At 44.2% G+C, this 16,546-nt stretch overlaps 1 protein-coding gene across 1 annotated transcript in view; it reads left to right on the top strand.

Moving 5' to 3' along the window:
- The window catches only part of CHN2 (chimerin 2), a 261,880-nt gene that overhangs the window by 123,846 nt on the left and 121,488 nt on the right, over positions 1 to 16,546 (top strand). The gene's annotated exons all lie outside the window — the stretch shown is intronic.

Below are 16,546 nucleotides of genomic sequence, written 5' to 3'. Positions count from 1 at the left end.
GGGCAGACACGGGGGTTATTAGCTAGGTACTTGCTAAAGCCATTGCACCCCGGAATTAAACAGGCTTACCTGTACCCCAGGTACCTCAGGGTTAAACCACACTTCGGTGCCAGACTGGTGTCTAGTTGATAAACTAGGCCTAAGCATGGGCTGAATATTTCTATTGATAATGAAACTGTGGAAGAGTCATACATAGTACCCTTGAGGAAGGAGGGCAGCAGTAGATTGATTGATAGCAAGGGGGACAGAGAGACGGAGGGAGAAGGGAGGGGGAGGAAGAGAGTGGGGAAGGGAAGGAAGGAAGGAGGGAGGGGGGATTTCAGGTAGTGAGATTTTATGTATTTAGTTCCTTATTTGTTTGTTTTTATTCTTAAAAAAGCAGAAAACTGAATAATGCCATGACTTTTCCATCTCTCTGGTCCTGTTTTTACAAGTTCAAACCATGACACATCACTGAGGCAGACCAGAAAAAAGAAAGAGCCAAACATTTCACTTTAGCTGCTGCTCTGTTGATTCCACTATGGGACTAAGGCCGCCGGGAGAAGAACCACCTGGCACCGAAGCAAACCAGATCTGGATTTGAATTCTACTTTTCCACTAACTGTGTGACCATGGGCAAATGACTTCATCTCTTTGAGTTTTGGGGTTTTTTTTTTTGTCTCCAGGAGATAAAAATACTTACCTTACATGACCTCCACTGTATGCTTCCTGAGCATACTGAATCTTGTCTGTCATAAAGCCTTTCATAGTTTATTGTAATAGTTTAATGTTTATTTGCCTTCATTGCTGGACTGAAGATGCCTTGAAAGTAGGGACTGGGTTTGCCTTGCTCATGGCTATGCCTTTATCATGGAGCACAGTGCCTTACCTGTAAATGTTTGCTGAAAGGATGGATGGGTGGGTGGGTTGGTGGGTGGATCAGTGGATGGAGGAGGAGAAATACAGATGGATGACTGGAAAGGTGTATGAGTGGGGGGTGGATAGATAGATGGGTGAGTGGATAGATGGATGGTTGGATGGGTGGATGAATGGAGAGAAGGATGGGTGAGTGGATAGATAGAGGGATAGATAGATGGGTAGGTATGTGGAGAGATGATTTGGGATAATTGTAAAGACTAGAGATACTGTCTCTGTATCATACACCAGGCATTTTAAAATTCCTTTCCAGTTTGGTAGAAGGCCTCACTTTCTCTCCTATCTGCACTAGGACTCCCTCTATTTGACTCTGAATAAAATGCAGCCAAAAAAAACAACCACCCATCTCTCTTTGCCAGTAGTACTATTGCCAGGAGCATGATTTATGAGTTGCTTCCAGGAGCGTTTAGCCTGTCGCTGCCACAATCACTGTGTACCTGAGGAGGCACAAATGCCCACAGTAAACTCAAGACACAGAAGAAAGACATAGGAGAAGAGGGGCTTTTCTAAGTGGTGGGACTAGAGAGCAGGCTGGAAGTACACCTGAACTGTCTTCTCTAAGAAAGAAGACATCTCTTTTTTTCAGGAAGGAGATGAATAAAAGAATAATTGGCAAGAAATGCTGAGTAAAATAATCTCTTTCCTCTCCATTCCTATGGTGCTTTTCAGGATAACCTTGCTGTATAATGTGCCACTTTCTACCCTGCGTTAGGGCTACACACAGGTGGCCGGGGGTCAAATGTTCAGCAGGCAGGCAGTTAGTGCTTGTTGAATGAATGAATGAGTTGCTGTCTTTATTTCCTTTCCTGACTGATTCCCTGAGGTTAGATTCTGCATCTTGCCTTTACATCTACACCCATGTCTGGTGCAATATTTGATGCCAAGTAAGCTATAAGCTCTAGGTAAATATTTGTTGGATGAATAAATGAATGCCCAAAAGGCTTTTGGAGGAAAGCCAGGAAGACATTCCTCTGATGAAAAGAATTTGTAAGGAGGCAGGCCAATGCTGGAAGGGAGAGTAGGGGGTGGGGAGGAAGGGAATCAGAGCTCCAGGCTGAATGGAAGTGCTAGGTGTGTGTTGTCTTTAAAGCAGTAGCAGTGGAGGAAGTGTGTGGATAATAACAGAGGAAATTATCCTTCAGGTAAGCAGCCCTATCATGCTGGGAAGAACCCACAGGTTGTAGAAACTCAGGACCAGGAAGCAAAGAGGGAGAGGGCCCTGGAAGAGAGGGAGACCTGGGGTGGGGCAAGGGGCTTGGCAAGGAATAAAGATATCCAGATTAGAGCGCCTATGTTTTTTAACAATCTTGATGCCTTGTCCGCCTTTATCGGAAAGAGCTGTTCACCTCCATGTCACTGCCATGCCTCCCAAAAGAGTTGTTTATACCCACAAGTTCTGTTTTCACAACTTCCATTCACCCTTCATCTCACTTGACTGAGGCCTCTACCCACACTCCATTGCAGAGTCATCAAAACTTGTTGCTGAAGCAATAGGCCCTGTGTTTACCTCACATGGACGGGTTCTAAAACTGCTCACCGCTTCTCCCTTTGTAATTGTCTCTTGCCTTGCCTTTCATCTCACCTCATCTCATGGTTTCTTTCTCATTGCTCTGGTGTCTACTCATGCTCATCTCCTTCTCAGCCCTTAAATGTTGGTGCTTCTTGGAAGTTCAGTCAGAGGTCTTCCTTCTTTACTCTGAATACCTATCCTGGATCACATCATCTACTTTCATGGCTACAGGCTCCATCTCTGTATTAGCACTTCCATTTCTAGATGTCCAGCCCAGATCTCTCTTCCAAACCCCAGGCCTCCAGGAGATGTTCACTTGCCTGTCCTATAGACCTCTCTTTCCAACCGGAAAAAGCCAAGTGCATCACCATCTGCCAAACCTGCTTCTCCTCTGGTTTGTCCTATTTCTGTGGATAGCATCACTATCTACTCAGTTGCTTACTCCCCAAACCATTTTTCTTCTACTCAAGCCAGATAGAACCATTCTTCTTCTCTCCTGTCCTTCTCTGTTCAAACCCAATTTGTCACCAAGTCCTGTAAATTCTATCTCCTCAATGTCTTCCAAATCCACCTCACTGGCTCCACCTCCAATGCCACCATTCGAGTTCAGGCCACCAGTGTCACCAGCCTAGGGTACTGCCTAGCTCCCTGATTGGTAGGTAACCCCTCGTCTTCCCTCTCTCCTGTGTTCTTTCCCTCCAATCCAGTCTTACACAGCAATTGGAGTGATCTTTCTAAAATACAAGTGGAAGCTGTGTTTTCCTTGCTTATATTTCTTTTTCCTTCTAGAACAAAAGTAAGCCCTTCACATGATTTTAAATCCCTTAATTATCTGTTCTCTTCTTGCCTGTCTAATTTTTAAAAACAGATTTTGTTTATTTATTTATAGAGAGAGGGGAAGGGAGGGAGAAAGAAAGGGGAGGAATATCAATGTATAGTCGCCTTTCACACACCCCCTACTAAGGCCTATCACCCAGGCATGTGCCTTGACTGGGAATTGAACCAATGACCCTTTGGTTCGCAGGCTGGCACTCGATCCACTGAGCCACACCAGCCAGGGCAGCCTCTCTAATGTAATTCCTAGCCACTCTGAAACCTACACACACACACATGGGCACACGTGTACATGCACACAATATAGTCCCTCTGTTTCAGCCAGCCAGCCAAAACACTTCTAGCCCTCAAGGCCATGTTTTATCTTGCTTTTGGTTCTGACAGGCCACTTGTCAGTCTGTGAGTGATGCTCCCTGAGCCTGTTTGCCCACCAAGGGCCTTTGGCCACTGCGGTAATGCCCGAGTGACAGAATACCTCTTTGACTAGGCTTGATGTTCTGGAAGTTACTCATGCATTTCAGACTGTGGGGACCACAGACCTTGCTGTTAGACTCCACTTCTAAGAAACTACTCTTGAAGGAGCTTTGGACAAGGCTGCTCCAGGCCAGAGGTAACTGGCCAAAGCATGGGGAGGGGCCCAATTGCCCCAGACCCCACTCAGCCATCCAAACTTTGGGAAGTTCTGCCATGGACATTCCTCTTATACACCCTGTTGCCTCCTTGCTTGTTTATATCCCTCAACAGAATGTACCTTTTGAGTCAGGGAGCAATACCTCTCTTTCACTTGTCTATTTTACTGAGCACATATTATATCCTGGAATAAAATGGCCGGTGTCACCCAGTTGCACTGTTTGTGCCCAGCCATGCACCTGCCTTTTCCTAATTTATCAAAGGTACTCTGTAGGCTAGGGGAGATCCAGACATCAGAGAATAAGGTAAATGAAGTCCTTGCTGTTGCAGTGCTCTCTATCTAGCCTGGGGAGACAAAATACAAACAAAGAAATACATAAGCACATAGGTAAAACATTCAGATAGTGAAAAAACTTTGCAGAGCATCGAAGAGGGTGTCTGGAAGATGGTTTTAAGGAGGATGGTCTGGGGAGTGTCTCTGAGCAGCCAGAACACTGAAGCTGATCCCTTATACACCCTGATAGATGATAATGAAGCTAGCCATGTAGAAATCAAAGAGACTCCAAGATCTCCAAGACTGATCTCATGTGTATAAGGATCCAAAGAAAGGCCACATTGGTTGAGGTATAGTGGACAAGAGGGGAGACAAATTAGGTGAGCAGGGAGAGGTGGCCAGGGGCTAGATCATGCAGAACTTCATAAGCCTACCTGCCTCGCTCACTCAGGTGTATGCAAAGACTAGCTCATTGTATTTATTCAATAAATACCTTTGGAGTGGAACAATCTTATGATGCCTCTGCATACAGAATAGGTGCCCCATAACAGAAGGTCCATGTGGCCCCGGTGCCCACTAGTGACCATGAACTCCAGCCCCAGACCCTTTGATGGATTCATTGCCTTCAGAAAATTTCAGTTTAGCCCGGTCCTTGTGGCCCAGCGTGAGGGCCCAGGAGTAGTTTCTGGAATTTGTCTTATGAACTACACTCTGCACAGAGGACTAAATCAGTTATAAAATCCCCAGTAGGAGATCCACAATCAGATGCACATCAGGCCTTCAGTCCCTGACCAAGCAGCAGTTTCCAAGGAGAATACCTGGATGTGTAATTTCTCAGGGGAGCACAGGGACCCTGCAGAGATGACAAACATTGGAACACAACTTCTGTATTCCTTAGCCAGTGCGACAGCAGGAAACCTCTGCAACAACCTTAACATCCCACTTATTTTGTGGCCATGAGGACGAGGCCCATGGCCTCTGGGCCATGTCACACTCAGGTGGGGCACCCTTTGTCTGGAACACCCCGACAAGACCACAGCCACAGGCCACACACCCCAGCCCCTCCTGTATTTCCAAAAACCCAAGCCTGGGCATATGTACATGTCAAGGACACGCTGCGGTGTGTGCACCAGTACAACACACTACTCACGCTGTGGTTGCTGACTTTCCTTTAGATTCGACCCATTCAGACCCATTAAGCTAATCACCCAACTTATCCCGAACTGTCTCCTGCTTGTGAGGCTGTCCCTTGTCTGACTGAAAACCGGTTTCCACCCAACTTCCCTGGGGAAAAAACACAAACTACAGCCCATGTGCAAATGTGTGCCTCCATAGATCACAAGTGACAGCAGAGCCCGGCTCTCCTGCAGACGGGATGGCGAGGCAGGGACCCTGTGCTTATACCTGTTTCCCAGCCGATCCCTCGGGTACATTGTGCAGCCCCATTTGAAATATTCTTCAAGATGGGCCATCTCCAACATCCATGGTAGATCATTCTCTGAACTGGTGAATCTCTTACTCGTCTTCTTTTTCAAAGCTCTGGCACGTATTTTTCTGTTCCTCTAGTCACACTCCACTGAGCCACGTGAAGGAATCTGGCGCTCCTTAATGTTTACAGGTATTTCCTCTTTGGTTATCACTTACCCAAGTGTAGCACATGACGATCTCTCATTTTTCTTCATTAATCAGTCTCCACATTCCTTTACACCTGCTCCTCAGGTGGTTCCAGCAAATCATCATATTCCTAGAGCTGGAAGTGTCTGAGCAAACAGAGCTTCCCAGCTGCAACCACCAGCACCACAGGGCTCTGGGGGTCTTCACCTTACTCTGAGGTCACAGATTCCCTCCCAGGGGGCTCTGTGCCTCCGCTGGCCTCTCTGCAAGCATGTGCTTGGTCTCTCTGTGGATTTGCGAATCAAGCCTTAAAGGCATCAGAAATTCAATTCGATTTTGATAGCAGCCAGTGGTGGTGAGGGAGAGTGGCAATAGGCAGGCTTTCACACTGTTGAGAGGCCCGGCTGATACCTCTTTTGGAAGGCCATTTTAACAACAGGTTTTAAAATAACAAAATGCACCAACCCTTCACCCAGCAGGTCAACTTCTTGGAATCTATATTACACGTATAACGTATCAGCACAGCATTGTTTCCAAAATTTGAAAATTGCTGACATGTCTCCCACTTGGAAATCATGACATGAATGAATCACATCCATTTTTGGTGTATTTATAGAATTGGAAGATCAAGCCACAGTTTGAAACAGCAACAAAGCTGGTCTCGTGTGTACTCACATGGAAAGTTGCCTAAGAAAGATCATTAAGCTCCAAAGCAATTGCAGAAAAAACATATATGATCATGAAGCCATTTATAGGACAGAATCTGGAAGGATTCCCATAAACCTATTCATGGTAATTTTCTAAGACATACATTTATTTAACTGGGCTTTTTTCTGTTTTTCAACATTTGGTGCATCTTTTATGTTTAGTAAAACAATAGAGATGGTAAGTTATCTTTGTTGTGCTCTGGGTCTTCACCACATGACACGTGCCCACTGTTGCCCCTGCTGTCCTCTCTTGGGCCTTTGACACTAAAGAGCATTTCCACGTCCTGAGCCCAGAATGCTTCATCTTCCCCCACAGTTCCTAGCGGCGGCTCTGTCTTCTCAGGGTTTATACTTTAGCACATAGGGTTAGCTCAAGATTGCTTCCAAGGTTTCACCAGGACTTTTAACTTTTTGTTTTATATGTTTCGGGTTCTTAATGGATTTTTGAATGTAAGTGGCCTTATTGCCCATTTTTATAAAGTTTTGATAATTTTCTAAGCATATTTTTCCCTTTGCCCCCTCTGTAATGAGAGGAGATGAGATCCCTGCTCCCCAGCCTGCTTAAAGTTTCTTTTTTTAAAAAGTGATTTTCTCAGACTTCCGCCAAGATGGAGGCATAGGTGGAAACACTGTGCCTTCTCCCACAACCAAGTTTGGATACAACAAAAGTTTTGGTGAACTACCACACATCCAGAAGCCAGAAAACAGAATTATACGGAAGTCCGACAGCTACAAACCGTTCAATGAGGACGGTAAGAGGCAGAACCAGCAGCAGAGCTGGGTCAGCCAGGGCAGATCTAGGAGCGCAGGCAGCCCAGAACTAGTCGGGGTGCGGAACAGACTGACCAAGGTCGCAAACTCTCGCACAGTGAGACGGACCACACAGGCCCCAGGGGGCAAACCCAGTGGTGGAGGGCTGACAGTGGTGGCACACCCGCGTGCCGAGGAGCGGGGCGTGTGGCCCTGGTGACGGTGGTGGCTGCGGTGCTGGTGGGGGTCGCAGCGGCGGCGGCGGCAGCGACTGCGGGGGCGGGCGCTGGAGAGAAGCCATTGTCCCTCTTTGACCCCGCCCCCACATACGACGTCACAACCCAGCGACTTAGTGGCCCTGCTCTGGTGAAAACCTAGGGCTCCGTTCCTGCTACTTAACAGGCACGAACAGCCCAAAGGATGGCTCAAGAAGAACTCAAAGTCCCAGAGCCAATAACTCTAAGCGACCAACAGATTGCCAGGCTCTCAGAAGCCCAATTTAAAACACTATTTATTAGGATGCTCACAGAATTGGTAGAGTACAGTCACAAATTAGAGAAACATATGAAGGCTAAACTAATTGAAATGAAGGGAGATGTCCAGGAAACCAATAGTGATGGAAAGGAAACTGGGACTCAAATCAATGGAATGGACCAGAAGGAAGAACAAAACATCCCACCAGAAAGGAATGAAGAAATGAGAATTCAAAAAAATGAGGAGAGGCTTAGGAACCTCCAGGACATCTTTAAACGTTCCAACATCCGGATTATAGGGGTACCAGAAGGGGGAAAGAAACAGCCACGAGTGGAAAACTTATTTGAACAAATAATAAAGGAGAACTTCCCCAGTCTGGCAAAGGAAATAGACTTCCAGGAAATCCAGGAAGCTCAGAGAGTCCCAAAGAAGTTGGACCCAAGAAGGAACACACCAAGGCACATCATAATTACATTAGCCAAGATTAAAATGAAGGAGAGAATCCTAGAAGCAGCAAGAGATAAGGGGACAGTCACCTACAAAGGAGTACCCATCAGACTGTCAGCTGATTTCTCAAAAGAGACCTTACAGGCAAGAAGGGGCTGGAAAGAAGTATTCCAAGTCATGAAATCCAAAGACCTACAGCCAAGATTGCTTTATCCAGCAAAACTTTCATTTAGAATGGAAGGACAGATAAAGTGCTTCTCAGATAAGGTCAAGTTCAAGGAGTTCATCATCACCAAGCCCTTATTATATGAAATGTTAAAGGGACTTATATAAGAAAGAGATGATGAAAAATATGAACAGTGAAAGGACAGCAAACGCACAGTTATTAACAACCACACCTAAAACAAAAGCAAACCAAGAGGACAGCTAGATCAGGAGTGGAACCATAGAAACGAAGAACACATGGAGGGTTAGAAACAGGAGGGTGGGAGGAGGAGAAGGGGGGAGAAGACACAGAAAATAGCATAGATGGTAGGTAGAAAATAGATAGGGGGGAGGGTGAGAATAGTGGGGGAAATATAGAACCTAAAGAACTTGAGACACATGGTTATAAACTAAGGGGGGGAGAAGGGTGGGGGAGGGAGTGTGCAGGTGGAGGGGAAAGAAGGGGGGGAGTAGAACAACTGTAATGGTATAATCAATAAAATATATTTAAAAAAAATAAAATAAAATAAAAAATAAAATAAAAATAAAAATAAAACGTGATTTTCTTTTTAAAATTTTATTTATTTATCTTTAGAGGGGAAGGGAAGGAGAGAGGGAGAGGAATATCAATGTATGGTTTCCTCGATGCGTCCCCTGCTGGGAACTGGCCTGCAACCCAGGCATGTGCCCTGATGAGAATCGAACCACAATCTTTTGGTTCACAGGCCTGTGCTCAATCCACTGAGCTACATCAGCCAGGGCTTAGAGTTTCTCATTAATGTTTCTTTCACACAATTTTTAAAACAGGGAGACAGGCATAGCCCTTTGCCATGGAAACCCCGTTTCTTCTCGGGGCTTCCCTGACTCTTCCTGCAGTAACCTTGTACACATTGCGTGTGTTATTATGAGAAAATATAATATATTTTTACATTTTATTTTTAAGTCAGTGATTTATTTAGACAGCATGTTAAAAAAAGAAAAAGAGCCCTGGCTGGCGTAGCTCAGTGGATTGAGCGCGGGCCTGCGAACCAGAGGATTGCGGTTTGATTACCAGTCAGGGCACATGCCTGGGTTGCAGGCCGGTTCCTTGCAGGCCAACTCCCAGCAGGGGACACACAAAAGGCAACCATACATTGATGTTTCTCTCCCTCTCTCTCCTTCCCCTCTAAAGATAAATAAATAAATAAAATCTTTTAAAAAATGTTATCTTTAAAAAAAAAAGAAAAAGAAAGCACTTAGCACTCCCATTAACTTATTTCTCATGCATTTTATTTTTTATACAAACAATATGAACAGAAAATTTTATTTTTAATATGTTTTATTGATTATGCTATTACAGTTGTCCCATTTCCCCCTCTTCAGTCCCCTCTGCCCTGCACACCCCCTCCCACCTGCATTCCCCTCTTAAGTTCATGTCCATGGGTCTTACATATAAGCTCTTGGATTTCTGCATTTCCTATACCATTTGTAACTTCCCCCCAGCCAAGTTCCAACCTACCAATTATGCTACTTATTCTCTGTACCTTTTCCCCCTCTCTCCCCCTCCCATACCCCCAGTGATAACCCTCCATGTGATCTCCATTTCTGTGGTTCTGTTCCTGTTTTAGTTGTTTGCTTAGTTTTTTTTTTAGGTTCAGTTGTTAATAGCTGTGAGTTTGTTGTCATTTTAATGTTTATATTTTTGATCTTCTTCTTTTTCTTAGATAAGTTCCTTTAACATTTCATATAACAAGGGCTGGGTGATGATGAACTCCTTGAACTTGACTTTATCTGGGAAGCACCTTATCTGCCCTTCTATTATAAATGAAGGCTTTGCTGGATAGAGTATCTTGGATGTAGGTCCCTGCCTTTCATGACTTGGAATACTTCTTTCCAGCCCCTTCTTGCCTATAAGGTTTCTTTTGAGAAATTGGCTGATAGTCCAATTGGCACACCTTTGTAGGTGCCTCCTTTTTTCTTGCTGCTTTTAAGATTCTCTCATCTTTAATCTTGGCTAATGTAATTATGATGTGCCTTGGTGTGTTCCTCCTTGGGTCCAACTTCTTTGGGACTTTCTGAGCTTCCTGGACTTTCTGGAAGTCTATTTTCTTTGCCAGATTGGGGAAGTTCTCTCTTATTTGTTCAAATAAGATTTCAATTTCTTGGAGTTTCAGTTTCTTTCAATTTCTCTAAGTTTTCTTCCTCTTCTCCTTCTGGCACCCTGTGATTCGGATGCTGGAATGTTAAAAGATGTCCTGGGGGTTCCTAAGCCTCTCCTCATCTTTTTGAATTATTGTTTTTTCATTCTGCTCTGGGTGAATGTTTCTTTCTTCCTTCTGCTTCAAACCGTTGATTTGAGTCCCGGTTTCCTTCCCATCACTGTTGGTTCCCTGTAGATTTTTCTTTATTTCACAAAATTCGACCTTCATTGCTGCCTGGGTCTGTTTTATGCTGTTGAAGTACCCAGTGAGTTACCAGAGCATCCAGATAACCAGTGTTTTGAACTGTGCATCTGATAGGTTGGCTAGCTCTTCGTCACTTAGTTGTATTTTTTCTGGAGCTTTGATCTGTTCATTTATTTGGGCCATTTTTTGTTAGTTTGTTTGGTTAGGCACACCTGTTATGTAGTAAGGGGTGAAGCCTTAGGTGTTTATCGGGGTGGGACAACCCATGTCACTGCTCTGTGATGCTGTATGTGGGCTTGGGGTCTGAGAGGGAACAGTGGCGCTTGCTCTGCTCTTTGCCAGATTTCAGTCACTTCCCCTGCTACCCACAAGCAAACTGGGCCCTTCTGATGCTGATTCCCAGGTGGGTGGGTTTGTGTACGTTCTAGGACCCCATGGATCTCTTCAACAAACTCCTCTGTGGGGCTGGGAGTTTCTCCCACCACTTCAACCCCCACAGGTGTTTTCAGTCAGAGGTCTGAGGCTTTATTTCACTGCTTCGGAGCCCTGGGTTTCGGGTCTATCTTACTCCCTAGTTGTTCCTCCCGGTTTATCTGCACACGAATGTGGGACCGCCCAGTCTGCAAGCCACTGCCTCACCCACCCTGGTCCTCCACCCACCGCCTTGTTGTGAGTCCTCTCTGCCCAGCTCCCCATCTCCAGCCCTCCTATCTGTCTGGATGAATGTTTCCTCTTTAACTCCTTGGTTATCAGACTTCCATACAGTTCGACTTTCTGTCGTTTCTGGTTGGTTTTTGTTTTTAAATTTGTTGTTGTCTTTGTTTTGGTTGTGCGAGGAGGCATGGGGTGTCTACCTACATGTCCATCTTGGCTGGAAATCATGAACAGAAATTTTAAAATGCAGATGAGCAAAGAAGAAAAAAACAACTTACTTCAATTTTTTAATTTTTAAAAAGATTTTATTTATTTATGTTTAGAGAGGAAAAGAAGGAGAGAGGGAGAGAGATACTAATGTATGGTTGCCTCTCATGTGTCCCCTTCTGGGAACTGGCCTGCAACCCAGGCATGCGCCCTGACTGGGAATCAAACTGCGATCCTCTGGTTCACAGGCCTGCGCTCAATCCACTGAGCTACTCCGGCCAGGGCACAACTTACTTCTATTTTCACTGTCAGGTGTAGCAACTGTTAATAATTGGCTTTATAGCCTTGTAGATCATTTCCATGTATATAAATATTTATCTTTTCTTAAAAAGGGGATTATGTTTAATCAATTGTTTTGCAATCTGATTTGTTTGATACTTAATGTAGCATGAATATTGTTCTATGTTGTTAAAGATTGATAACACAAATAGCAAACAGTTTACTAGCAGCCAGACACCAGAGTATTATATATATATTAACCCATTCTATGTTCACAACATGCTATATGTTGGGTCGTATTATTACTCCCACTTTATAGATTAAAAAACTGAGGCACGGAGAGGTGCGATAACATGTCTAAGGCCACACAGCTGGTACGTGACAGAGCTAGATTTTGAACTCAGATAGTCTAGCTCCAGAGGCCACACCCTTGACCACACAGCTCTGATCCACACCATCGTTTCCATGGTTATAGTATATAATCATTTATGTAACCACTCCCTTTTCCAGTGGCTGTTAGATTCACTATTATACACAAAGCAGCAATGAACAGCTTGTTCACATATCCGTCATTGCTCATGTGTTCCATTAAGACCTGAGTTGAAATTCCCATGAACAGAATTGCTATATCCTAGAGTTTACATAGTTTTGAAAGTTTGTATACATATTAGTCAACATTTTTAAACACTATCTTTTTAAAACCTTTTTAACCCTTATAATTTGTTGTTTCTTTTAAAAAATGTCTAACTGTCTTCTGGGTTCAGTAATCATTTTTTTCTCAGAACTTGGGGCTTCGGTTCTGCCTCCTCAGCCTTCTTTCTGCCTCACACCCATTTCTCTTAAGTGTTTATTTGACAAGATCATGAAGTTTCCCAAAGCATCAGGCCCAGTGTTGTTGGCGCTTTCCGCGTCTTGCATCTCCCGGACTTGAATCATTAGATGGCGGTATATGCAGAGATGGGATTCAGTTAATTTGATTTGATGTCAATTTTCTATGCCATTAATATTTTTCTTTCTACTTTATTTTTTTCTTTCAAGCTTCATGAGAATTGAAGTAACAAATCTGCCATATAGTCTTTTCTTTATTTTAATGTATGTAAATTAGGGCAGCCTGCCTGTCACAGATGACTAATGGGTGAGGCCTGGAAGGCGGGGCTCCCTGCTCTAGTCCCACCCCTGACTCTCACTTGTTTTATGACCTTGAGAAAGCTGCTTAATCATCTGCATTTCCTTTCCCCCGTTTGTCAAATGAGGAAGGTGAACTAAATGACCTCGAAAATCTATTTCAGGTTTCTTTTAAAAAAGTGTCATGCTGTCCAAGCGTAAACTAGAATTCTGAAAAATTTTGCATGGAATTGGGGCAAATGTGCATGTTGGTGGGGCAGTGCCGGGGCAGCTAAAAATTTGTTTCAACATATTAAAAATATTTTGTGCCTTGTCACTTGACCAAGGTCTCCTAACCATGCACTTCAGTGGTTTGGGAAGCATGTCTCTGAGACCCAGATAATTATAGTTCTTCCACTGAAGCATGACAAATGGCCTCTCACTCTGAATTCTTTTATGGGAAAGAATAACCTTCCATGACAACGGCACTGGCACTTAATTACAGGCTCCAGATCTGGAGGCAAAATTGAAGATAGTCATTGGCTGCAGTCAAGGGGTAGGAGAGAAGGGCATGAGCTCACCTGGGAAGAGCCACGACAGGGTGAGGTAGCTATGACAACATTTGTGGGGCTTCACTGAGGTCTTGCTGTTGCAACCTACTGTCCCAAGAACTTTATATATATCATCTCACTTAATTTCCACAATGACCCTAAGAGGCAATGAGGTAGCTACTTTATTTTTTCTGTTTTATAAAGATGAGCACTGGGAGACTCTTTAAAGAAGCAACCTGCTTCAAGTTAGTTGTCAAAGGTAAGAGTTGAACCCTGAAAGTGTGTTCATTTATTTACCACACATTTTGTGAATGTCAGGTGTGTGCTGGGTACCCTCCTAAGGGCTGGTGATGTACCAGCGAATGAGACAAAATTCCTGCTTCATTGAAGTTTAGCTTATAGTGGGGTGAGGCCAGTAATAACAAGTCAAAAAATAAATAAGTTCAAATGGCACTGAGTGCTGTGATGGGGAGGGACAGGGGTGGGGAGAAGGCTACTTCACACAAAAGGGACAGGGAAGCCCCCGAAGGTGGCATTTGAGCTGAGTCCTACGTGATGATGCGTGTTAACCAGACAGAGGTCTGCTGGAGAGCTTTTTACATGAATGGTCCACAGAGAAAAGGCAGGGCTCCGAAGAGCGCATCTTGTTCTAGGGAAGGGAAGTGTGGTCGACAATAAATGAAAAAGGGAAAAATGTCTGCCGTGAAGTTGAGTGGTGGACGGAGATGGGATGACCCAGGGCCTTGAAGGCCACACTATGATGTTTGTTCTTTATTCCAAAAGCAGAGGAACAACATTGAAGAATTTTAAGCTAGGGAGCGTTATATTCTCTAGTCTCTATAGGCAGTTTGCTTCACCTCTCGGTCACGTTGTCAACCAGGAGCAAACAGAAAGTGATCAATTATTTATGCGCAGGGTAGCCTAAATGGGAGTCAAAAAGTGAGGACCCAGTGTTTTAGTTGAAACAAAAGTCTAGGTTTTTTACAAAATATCATGACTGAAATAGATGGTGACAGGTCATCTCTTCTGACCTTTTGACTCTACGTAAGAGACCTTAGGAATTCCAAATTGAGCGTCTGAACTATGTTTTAAAACCTACATAAAGGAGACTACTTATTTGGGGGACCTTCTCCCAATAGGCAGCAATTGCACCCTAGGTTTGGAACATTCTCGACCACTTTGGTCAGGGGTTGTGCTTGCATCACGGAATACATCTCAGCCAGATTGATAAGACATGGCGGCCGTGGGTGCACACCACCTCAGGGCTTCACACTTCTAGGCCATCTGCTGCGTGTGTGTTTGTCGATCTTTGAAAAACAGCTCTAAAGGTGTCATCACCATTTCGACATATATTATCTGGCTATCTGGTAAGATGACAGTGCATGGATAGTTCTCAAATTTAATGTAAACCTGACGACTTAATTTATTTTCTTTGAATGTTCTTTATAAAGAAACACTCACGTTAACCCATTAAAATTGGTTTACGTAAGGCCTGGCCAGGTGGCTCACTTTGTTGGAGCATCATACCACACAGCACACGGTTGTGGGTTCCATTCCCAAGCAGGGCACATACCTGGGCTGAGGGCTCCATTCCTGGTGGGGGCGTGTACAGAATCCAACCAATCAATGTTTCTTTCTCACACTGATGCTTCTCTCTGTCTCTCTCTCTCTCCCTAAAATCGATAAATATATCTTTGGATGAGGATTTAAAAAATTGCTTTTTCTAAAATATAGGATAAGAATAATTGATTTTATTGCTTAAAAACTCATTATTTTAAGATACTGCCTATTACTTTGATGCAAGTATTAAGAGTTTTGCTTTATTCAGCAAACTGTTTGGATAGCAACCTAAACCCTTTTTAATGTACTGTTTGTGTGTGTGTGTGATTCTCCATCAGTAGGTTTCTGACAAGTGCCAGCCTAACAATGCAGATTTATTTGAAAGAAACTATTTTTGGAAGTATTTAGTTGCATCTGTGACAGGGAGGGCCCCAGAGAGCAAAATATTAATTGGGGGAGAATTTAATTTAAGCTGCACATGTGTAATTGAGTAGGATTTGGGAACATTCATCACTTTTGAATGAGGTTTTATTTATAAATAACATATTTGTTTCTCAGGAGGGGAAAAATTCTCAAACTCTCTTATGCACGAGGTTCAAAGAGTTCTATTCCTTTGCATGAAACTAGTATGGGATGGTAGCACAAGGCCAAGGGCAGTGTCAGGGTGCCTGGGCATGGCCATGGGCCGGCCAGAAGACACAAGCAGAGCTTCTAGCTAGAGGTGCTTAAGGTTTCTGCAGACCAACAGTCTGTGATTCGGAGGAAAAGATTTCCCCCTATGGTGGTTTAAGCTGGAGTGTATCCTCAGCTTATGGCCTCAGCTGTGAGCTGGGAAGGACTCTGACAGTTCCGTGAGAATTGTAAGTTCCGCTGGTAGCACAGGGGCCGCTGAGTCAACTGAACAAGCAGATTTCCTTCCCTCGTCTGGGTGTTCGCTCGATGGGTAGTATGTGCGTCCTCTCCATTTCATGGTGACTCTTCCACCCTGACACTCCTGATTGCGGAGAAGTTTTCTAGGAACCTCCCATGTCCTGTATTGGAGTAAATCCAAGGAGGTAATGCGATTCCAATCGAACCGTCAGCGTCTCCGCTGTCAGACCACGTCCTTTCAGAGGGGGTTGAGTTGCACAACTTCCCAGGTTTAATATTTAACATGCTCGCCCCTTTGCGTCTTACCTTCAAGTCTTAATAAATGGGCTAAAGGTCTGCTTGGAAGCTGTGAGCTAAATTATATGTTTATTATGCCGTGTTAAGTAAATACCGTTTGAAAGGATTACTAGAGGGTACAATCAAGTTAATTGCTTTAAAAATCTTTTTTGATTTACGGGGCTCTATGAAGATGATTAAGCAATTGATTCTGTCACGCTAAGCCGCCTGAAGAAAGTGGCGCTGGGCAGGCGGGGGCTGCCTTGCACGCTGCCTCCCTCATGCCTGGCCTGTGCAGAAGT

The sequence above is a fragment of the Sturnira hondurensis genome, unplaced genomic scaffold, assembly GCF_014824575.4.
Source record: "Sturnira hondurensis isolate 20B ecotype Veracruz unplaced genomic scaffold, ASM1482457v3 Scaffold0002840, whole genome shotgun sequence".
Taxonomy (NCBI): Eukaryota; Metazoa; Chordata; class Mammalia; order Chiroptera; family Phyllostomidae; genus Sturnira; species Sturnira hondurensis.
The sequence above is the reverse complement of the archived record's forward strand: the minus strand, read 5'-3'. Positions and strand labels throughout refer to the sequence as shown.